We start from the raw sequence: 9,884 nt of genomic DNA on the forward strand, positions 1-9,884 counted from the left end.
CACTGCTGCACACGCTTTTCTGTAGTGCTGTTCAATATTATCACTGCTGAGGGTTTCTTCATCTGTGCCCACACATCCCCTCACCCAATGCGGGCCAGCTAGTTTAACGGCTGGGGGCCTGGGGTTTGGGAGGCAGGATGCCTTTGAACAATCGGGCGATGAGGGCAGTTTCTTTTAATATGGCCTGGCTCAAAGCACGCTAGGCATAGGTGTTTCTGCCTACAATGTGTGAGAGTGGAATGTTCTGAGGACTGGCACACTCTGCAGGATCGGTGGTGAATTTGACCAGAGGGTATTTGCTTGTCTATAGCCTGGCTGTTTTGTGAGAGAGCACGGTCAAAAACGCTAACTAGCATTTTCAGGCAACTGTCATTACAAGGGGTCTTGACTGTCTCAGTCACAGCCTGCACTTGTGTCTCCCCTCGATGCACTGGTGTTGTTAGACCATCAACCGCAGATACCTGGACATTAGACTTAACTGGTGTCGGGGACTTTGATTCAGAAAGCATGTGTTCTTTCATCTCAAGCTGGTAGCGATTCACCTGCTCCTGAATCTCACTGACTGTCCACTTATCTGGGGCTTTAAGCTTCAGAATAGCAGCAAGGGTCGGATCAGGACAGTGCTTTACAAACATCATGGCTGCCTCCTGGCATGGATCCTCTATGCGTCGTCCGAGCCTTTTCAAACCCTCCTCCGCTGAATCAACTGCCTTATTCAGTCTGACCCAATATTCTACAGGGGTTTCTCCTGGGACTGGAACTGTGCTGTAGAAATCAGCCATGGGCATGCATGAATAGGTCATGTCACTAAAATGTTGCCTGAGTATGTCATAGATGACATCTGGATTCTCCTGAGGCTTTAATGATGGACTGCTCCTCAGAGTTATCCTTACAATGTCTTTAGCTTTACCCATTAACTTGAACATCAGCTCTGGGTATTGTTCCTGAAGAGGCACAGCTCGTTTCTTGAAATACATTCTCATTGACTCCTCCCACTCACAGACCGTATGCTTATCTGACCCATCTCCTCTGAAGATTGGGGGTTCTCTCGCATCTGACTGGAGAACTAGCTTCGCCCCACTCAGGTTAAAGTAAGTGGGCTCACTGGGTAACTGGCTCACACTGCTCTGAGCTTGTGTGCCTCTGTTCTCCCTTTCCCCACATTCCTCCTTTAACTGATCCCGAATGGTCTGCCCCACCTGTTGAGCAATTTGGGTTATCAAGTCATTTAATGCTGGGTCAACCATGGCTGTGGGGTCAGAGAATGATTTGTCTTTACCACTACTACAAGGTGTACGCCCAAGTATACGAGTGGAACAGAAAGCTGGGGAACCTGCACTATGAACTGGTGTAGCAGGCAACCGTTCTATTAACCTCCCTCTTCCTATGGCAATGTTGGGACAGACAGTTGGAGCTTCTCCCTCATCCATTTTATCAATCACATATATCAGTTTGCACTATATGTACAATGCAAAAAAAAATGAAATGCACCTCAAAAATAGAAAACACAAAACTACTGCACAAAACACAGCGTGTGAACTGTTCTGGAACTCTTAGCACTCATAACCACACACAGACATCAACTTAAATATATCTGTGACAGCAACCTCTGGTGACCAATCTGATGTTGATCCACAGCTCCAGGAAACACGATGAACCAATCTGAAGCGATGTGGATCCGGGTCACGGCACCACTGTAACCGGCGCCACACTGCCTCTGCACTCTAGGCTGCGGCAACCTCTCTGCGTTGCGTTGGCGATAAAGAATTAAAGGAGTCGTCTGTTTCTTTGCCGACTGAGGCAGGTTTATTCTCCCACATCTGAGTGAATATAAACGCAAATTTAGTACAGCGACCTCATGGAGCTTCTGCATGCACGCCCTCTCCTCTCATCAGCGCCTCTTGCCGACTGACGAGGTGTGCGCTATGATAGCACATCTTATAAAACACATAAAAACTTGGAAATACATAAACAAAAATACACAGTTTTGTGATCATATAGTAATAATTTAACAAAACAATTCTTAGGGACAACCTATACCTGACACAACAGTGGCAACTGTTTATATGAACTTTTTCCAGAACAATGAATAAACAGCAAACAAGAACATAAATAATTATACAGTAAGTTCAAAAGAGTAAAAAGATGAACAAAAACAAATATACATGTTATAAATAAAAGGGAGCTCACATACCTGTGTGAATATAAACGCAAATTTAGTACAGCGACCTCATGGAGCTTCTGCATGCACGCCCTCTAGAGAACAAACCGGCAAACACATGAGAAGCTGCCTGTATGCTCTTGCAGCCTAGCTTAATACTAGCTTGTTGCAATCGAGTGCTGTACTCACAAAAAAAAGGGGATTCACACTAAAAACAATCAACAATGTCTCAACACTTAATTTATGAGCACAACAAGCAAGGTTTGAGCCGTATTTTAACACTTCTAACACATTAAATCACTCCATAACCAGAAGGATAAACGTAACCTCACCTCCTCTCATCAGCGCCTCTTGCCGACTGAGGAGAGGGAGGCCCGAAACCACCGGAAGTGACATGGAAGGGAAGTCGAAGTGACATAACAAAATAAAAGCTCCCAAAACATAACATAGAAAACAAATACATACATATATATGAAAAATAACAACAAAACCAAATAACAGGGGATGGATTCTTGGTGGAATATAAAAAAATATCTTAACATTTTAAATACACCCGCTACATCCTCACTGATATAGATGTATGATACAGATCTACTAATAAATGATGCTGCATCCTCACAGATTCAACTAACACTTTATAAATGATTCATTTGCAGCAGCGGGTCAGTGGAGGGAAATAACTGCAGTGTTTGTGGGCATCTGTCGCCCCCTGGTGGCCACACGGAGCCGTTCACTGTCACATTCATGCTGTGACACTTTCTGCTGTGGAACAAACACAACAGATCAAGAAACAAAAATCACACACAAGCAAATTAAAATAAGACAGATTTGAACTTCTAGGACTTCAATAATATTCACAGTATGCAGCTAAATTACTGAATTCTTTCACTGAATATAATAAAATTATTATAGAAAAATGTGTCAGTAAATCTGAATGAACAGCCTGTCTCTAACCTGTTCATTCCTTTATTATCTCAGCCGTGGTAACGAGAAGATTTCAATGAACAGATACTTTTATTCACTCGTTCTCTTTGTGTGACCAAAATAAAACAGCTGAGCTCACACAGTAACCAGCAGAGGGCGATGAGGAGCTGACCTCCTGGCTCAAAGGTCACGTTGATTATGAAACACGTTCCCATCTCCTCAGATCCAGAATAACTTGTCAGTATTGAGCAGTGATTATTGGTCCCAGCAGAGCAGAGAAGACTATAATAAGAAGGCTGTGACGTCTCTGTGTCACACTTTCACTTCCTTCTCTGTGACAGCCTGAGGCCTCCATCAGCTCCACACTGAGGCAGCCTTCAACGCTTCATAACACAAACACGTTCTCAGCAGCCTGAGAACACAGCGACAAACTGCCCACAACTAAACTGATAACAGTTTCTTATTGTTCCACAAAGACACACAAAGATGATGAAACAACCTCCTGCTGAGAAAATGAAGCTCGTCTGCTCTGAGTGAAGAAACAATCAGCAGTGAGGAAGTGCTCACATTATCCCTCAGAGTGTTCACGGTCCACACTGCTGCAGTAATGCAGAGGTCCGGGCTCTGGGGGGCCGATCTGTGACTGAGTAATGCAGTGTTTTTATATCCAGGATGTTTTTACTGCATGTGTGAGTGTTTGGGCTCATTGTCAGGCTGCAGATGAAGCTGAAGCCCATCAGAGACTTTACACATGGTTCTTCATGCTGGATCAAACTCTGATGGTTCTTTTCTGGGTTCATCATTCCATCAGATTTGAACAGACCTCCAACCCCATTGGCTGAAATGCAGCCCAGACCATGACAGAGCCTCCACCCTGTTTTAGAGATGGATGCAAATTCTCACTGCTGACCTCTGCTGACCTCCTCTGAGCATACTGATGATGATGGGAATCAAAAATGTCAGATGTGGGTTCATCCCTCCATCAGACCTGCTGCCATGATTTTCAGTGCAGTTCTTGTGTATCCTGACAAACCTCAGCCTTTCCTCTGTTTGCCTTCACTAAGAACGGCTTCCTGACAGCTGCTCTTCCACTCAGACCATTTCTGAGGAGGCTTCATGAACAGCAGATGATCAGCTGAAGGACTGTCAGGCTTTCAGCTAACAGCTGATTGGGAATCAGCTGATTGGTACAAAAAGACTATTTTATGCCTTTAAAACTGTGTTTGACATTTTTGAAGCTTCAACTAAAGAAATGAGAACAATGATGTGTTTCTGTGATGAAACAACACTGGTTCATCCTGATGCTTTCTGCTGGAAGGACTCACAGGTCAGTGTGAACCACAGAAACATTTAGAAGAGGCTCAGGAAGCAGAAGTGGACTGAGAATGAGAGGAAAACGTGTTTGTAAAGCAGAGAAACTGAGAGACTCTCAGAGAGCCTGAAGAACTGCTGCTGAAGAACCTTCAACATGATGAGAGTCTGGCTGCTTGGAGGCCAAATATGAAGACATGAGGGCTGGACCAAGACTTATGCACAACACCGTGTCTGCATGATACCTTTAAGCAGCAGCTTCATTCAAAGTGTTTTACAGTAACAGAGACACTGCACTGTTTTCTGGGACAGTTTTACCACATCTATTTTAACATGATGATGAGGAAGTCCCCCCCCACTGCCTCTGCACCAATAGTAAAGCTGGTGCTCAGAGGAAGAGGGCGGGGCTTTACTTGGTGTCAGTGAGAGAAATGAAAAAAAGCTCAAATGAGTGAGAAGGACGATGAAGGAAACATCTGTGCTGTGTCTGCTCTGTAAGTAGAATCTCTGTGTTTGTTTGAATTATTGACCTTTGACTGTCTGCTCTCCTGATAACTGATGATGGAGGAGAAGACATGAAAAACTAATCAGGCTGAATTCAAGTTCAAACACCATGAGGACCAACTGCAGGTCTGAGGAGGAAGTGTAACAATGTTACTGATGAATCTAACAGTGAGAAGCTTCAATCAAATGTTGCTGATTGTGTGAACAGAACAGTGCAGCGGACACACACCAGTTAAAGTGGGATTGTGTAAATCCTCCTGTCATAATGATACTGTAACTTTAAGCGTTTCCTGGTTCAGCAGGAACTCCATTAGTGGAGCATGAAGTCCAAAATGTTGTGATCAGTTTGATTTTATAATTGTGTCACTGTGAGGATGAAAAGTTCAATCCTGGAGCCTCTGTTAGACTACGGGCACCATTTTCTGACCTGCTTTGGCTCTCTGCTCCTCTCAGAGGGAAGCATCACTGTAAATCAATACAAAGTTGTTCTGAGTGATCACCTTTGTGTGTTCATGTCAAACCAACCTGAGTGTCATTTCTCTTTAGTTCTGATCTCACTGCTGAGCTGCACAACAAACCAAGGTCAGTAACCTTCTTCTGTCACAGCTTCAACCTGATCAATGCTCACTAATATGACCTGTTTGGCTTCATGTTTCATTGTAACCCTCACAGCTCGTCTGACTGTGAGTCCCAGCAGCTCTCAGTTCTTTGAAGGAGACTTTGTGTCTCTGAGCTGTGAGGAGGACGACAGCTCTGCTGGATGGACTCTGAGGAGGAACTCAAGCAAACTACAGAGGAGTCAGTGTGGAGATGCTGGGTTTGGAAGACGAGCTGGTTCTTCTTGTAACATCAGCTACATTCTCACATCAGACAGTGGAGTTTACTGGTGTGAGTCCAGAGAGGGTGCCATCAGTAACATGGTTAATCTCACAGTCTCTGGTAAGCTGAGTGTGTGGAGTTAGTGTTGATGAAGCTGTGTGTAAATGGATGAAATGCTGTAGTTTGTCTCTGTGTTGAGGTGGATCAGTGATCCTGCAGAGTCCTGTCCTCCCTGTGATGGAGGGAGATGACGTCACTCTGCTCTGTCAAACAAAGACCACTCCCTCCAACCTCCCAGCTGCTTTCTATAAAGATGGCTCCCTCATCAGGAAGCAGCCTACAGGTCACATGACCATCCAGCATGTTTCCAGGTCTGATGAAGGCCTCTACAAGTGTGACATCAGCGGTCATGGAGAGTCTCCATCCAGCTGGATCACTGTCACAGGTGACACACTCACCTGTCTGTGTTTCTGCAGGTTTCAACATTCACAATGTGACCAGAACTTAATGAATATATTTTATTTATTTAAGGGAAGCCTACATCCACACATCTACTTACATCCACCTCTATCCCTACATCAGCCCGTCCTCCTGGTTCCTCTCCTCCTGGTTCCTCTCCTCCTGGTTCTTCTCTCCTTCATGTGTTAATCTCTGTTGGATTGTTCTGTGTTGTGGTTCTACTGGTGTTTCTGGTTCTGCTGGTCAGACAGCGTTCTCACAGGAAACCTGGAGGTGAGACTCAGACTTCTGGATTTGACGTGTGGTTTTGGTTTGTTGAATTATCTACACATCGATTATAATTATTAATTACTGTTAATCTCAGCAGATCAGAGCAAAGCTGCAGGAGATGATGTCACATACAGTGATGTCAAAGTATCAGCTCGTCAGCAGCAGCCAGACAAATGGAGCAGAGGTAATACTGGGGGAGGGAAGTGTGAATAAAACTGTATGTTAATGAAACAGGATCACTTTATTGAAATGTGGAGACTTTTTATTGTGTGAGTGCACACACTCGTCTAACAGTTCTGTAACAGCCAATCAGGAGGTCAGCAGCTGAAGCAGGAAACAAACGAGCCCCTGATGAATTTGAAGGTTCAGGACAGTCTCAGTGACTTGTTGTAGCACAGATGAAGGTCGGTGTGTGTATCAGTTTGTTGGTGTCCATGATGTTTACTTAATAGACTGTATATCAAAGATGGACAAAAGCACCATGACTTCACTCACCGGTTTCTGACACTCTGAACTTTGAAGCTTTAAAGTGAACATTTTTAACACCATCATGTTAGTTTACTGTAGCCAGATGAGACTTTAATTTGATGAGTGGGTGGAGTGCTAAGTTATTGGCTAATGCTAGCTAGCTTGGTTATCACAGACTGCATGGGCGCGCGCAGCTCAGCATGTGTAGTAGCAGTGTACCGTGCTGGGGGGAGGGGCTTTTTACTCTTTATTTTGAGACAACATCCTCAAACTCTGAGCAGCTTTTATCAGATCAGATTTAACTGGTCATGCGTGCAGTTCCTAATTAATTGTCTGTCTGGTCTGAGGCGCCACAGATGCTGCAGAGTGTTAGACCTGTTTCTATAAAGAACAACGCTAACATGTGGCAACATTTTAGGACCATAAAAGTGTTTAAGAAACAGGAAGCATGTGACAGCGTGCACTACAAGCAGACTCTGGATCAGGAGGACGTTTTTTCTGTGCGTCTGAGGCATATAAAGAGACGGCCTGAACAGAGCAAAGATCTCTGATTGTGTGTTTTCAGCCTCTCAAACTGTCCTTTAACCAAAGAATCATTTAAAGTGTTGCATGTTAAACCACAGCAGCTCCTTCCTGCTGCTGGAGCCCATCACACTTCTCACTGCAGTGTGCGTTTGTGTCTCTGCTCTGTGGTGAAGTGTGTCAGTTTGCACTGAAAGAAGATGGCGGCTTTGTGGGCGTGGCCTTCCTTTGCAGACAAACCCCTCCCACTCCTATCAGCAGAGGTGTGAAGGAGAGAAAGTAACTGAGAAGCTGCTGCAGGTCCTCAGATTCATCCCTGACTCTCTGCACGAGCCAACATTACAAACAGTGTTGTTGCTGCTCTGATTCTAATGTGTGTGATTGTGCAGAGAGTGATGCAGCTGATGGCAGCTACACACAAACAGACACACAGCCGCTCTTCATCTGTGACTCTGAACACAGTCGTCGTTACTTCCTCTTCCTCTCACAGTGATGGTGACATCATCTCTCGGGTTCAGGCTTCGCTTGTGAAAGATCTCAAAGTTCTCTCTGAGAGCAGCTGTAGGAACGCTGATGTTTTCCCTCAAAGAGAACAAGCAGCAGGATCAAAGGTCACTGAGAGCCTTGTTCTAAACAGGAAGTGACCAAACACCTTCCTCAGGTGAGAGCTGAAGACCTTCTCTGAAGACCGTCAGTCAGTCAGTTCTGACTGACTGACTGACTTCTGCATCAGGCTGATGTGTGAGAACACCACACTGTGGAAACTGTGTGTGTCTGTCACACTAACTGCTGCAGCTTCACAGCATTTGCAACACAGTAAACACGACAATTTAACACTTTAACCGCAGTGAAGCAGGTTTGTCATCATAAATGTGAGTGTGTGAGTCTCTCTGTGTGTGTGTGTGTGTGTGTGTGTGTGTGTGTGTGTGTCCTGTAATAACCTGAGTCAGAGTTGTTGGCTGTGCTGACTGAAGGTCAAACTTGTCTCTGCAGTCTGAGGAAACCTGCTGCTCTTTGTAGAAACATCACTCACTCTCATGGTGATGCAACATTACAGATGATGATAGAAATGATAGAAATGTTGTGCCACAGCTGCAGTGTAATCATGTAACAGTGCTGTGCAGTTCTTGCAGCTGCAGTGATGTCTGATGTGTTTGATTGTGCAGAGACTGATACAGCTGTGGTCTACTCAGCAGTGACAGGTGGAGACGTCAGCTATGGAGAACCAACCATCAGAACAAGGAGGCCCAGGTACAGCTGCTCTGAGACACAAACAAGCTAGCTGCTAGCCCTGTGCTAAGCTAAGCTAAGCTAAGCTAAGGCCATGTGACTCCAGCTCAGAGCTGTGAAGGAAGTCAGAGTTCTCACCTCTGTGTCAGTAATAACCTGTTTCCTGAGAAGCTGACCTGAGATCAGTGCAGCAGCAGACATATCTCCTGAATTTGATTGAAAGTGTTGAATTTGTATTTTATAGCCTGTGTCTCTAATTTTAAATCTGAGGTCCAACTAAACCCAGTAACCAATCAGAGAGGCAGTTGGTAACCATGAGGTGAACTAACACATGATGACTGCTGTGACTGAGGGAGAGATGAGCCCAAACAACAGTGAGGCCCACCTGCCTCACAAAGAAACAGCTGAACTGCTGAGCATCCTGTGATATCCTAGTTATTAGTACAGCAGCCAGGTGTGCAGTCCACTGCCTGCAGTCACATGTTTCAGTGTGAACACACTCGTGTCTCCAGCATTCACCTCCTAGTCAGTAACAGCAGTGAAAGTGATCATTTAAGACACAGATTGTGTTTCCATCATTGAAGTTCTGAAAATATTAGAAGTTGATTTACTGATCAAATCGACAACAAGATCATAGAGGTTAAAAGCTCCAATGATGGAGGGAAAACATCTGTGTGAGTTTCATTTGAGGAAGTTGAGCTGCCTCAGAAAGCCTCGCTGAGTCATCAGTGTGCAGACAGGCTGCAGACTCTGGAGGTGCTTCCTGTTTTTGAGCCTCACTGCTCGGCCTGAGAGAGAAGCTGGAAGCAGCTGATGTTTGAATTCTTACTCTCATTTAATGCATTTGTTCAGACAGCTGTTACACATCTGTGGACCCAGGTGTGAGCCTGCAGTTACAGTGTGAGCAGTATGGAAGCTGAACTGGTCCCAGTACAGTGTGAACTGGGACTGTGTGATGCAGAGAGGTGCAGGTTGGAGGTCTTGATTGAACTCCAAAGCTTGTAATCATGTTTCCTGTTGTTTGAACTGTGTGTGTTTGTGTTCAGACTTTAAACCAGAGCCAGACGTCGTCTACTCTTCACTGAAGTATCCACCAGTCCAACCACTGACGTCCAGCTGCTGCTCTCTGACTGCTCCCCAGCACCTCACAGACCATCCATGTGTTACTTCTTTTCCTCCTTTAATGAGACTGATACATGTAAAAAATTACATCCTA

At 44.9% G+C, this 9,884-nt stretch overlaps 1 long non-coding RNA gene across 1 annotated transcript; it reads left to right on the plus strand.

Annotated features, from left to right (window-relative positions):
* Positions 1-6,306: 6,306 nt before the first annotated feature.
* On the plus strand, positions 6,307-9,884 carry LOC115777901 (uncharacterized). Its single transcript, XR_004019702.1, has 4 exons — positions 6,307-6,451; positions 6,546-6,632; positions 8,605-8,689; positions 9,715-9,884. It is a non-coding gene; the product is annotated as an uncharacterized LOC115777901 (long non-coding RNA).

This window comes from Archocentrus centrarchus, unplaced genomic scaffold, assembly GCF_007364275.1.
Source record: "Archocentrus centrarchus isolate MPI-CPG fArcCen1 unplaced genomic scaffold, fArcCen1 scaffold_84_ctg1, whole genome shotgun sequence".
Lineage (NCBI taxonomy): Eukaryota > Metazoa > Chordata > Actinopteri > Cichliformes > Cichlidae > Archocentrus > Archocentrus centrarchus.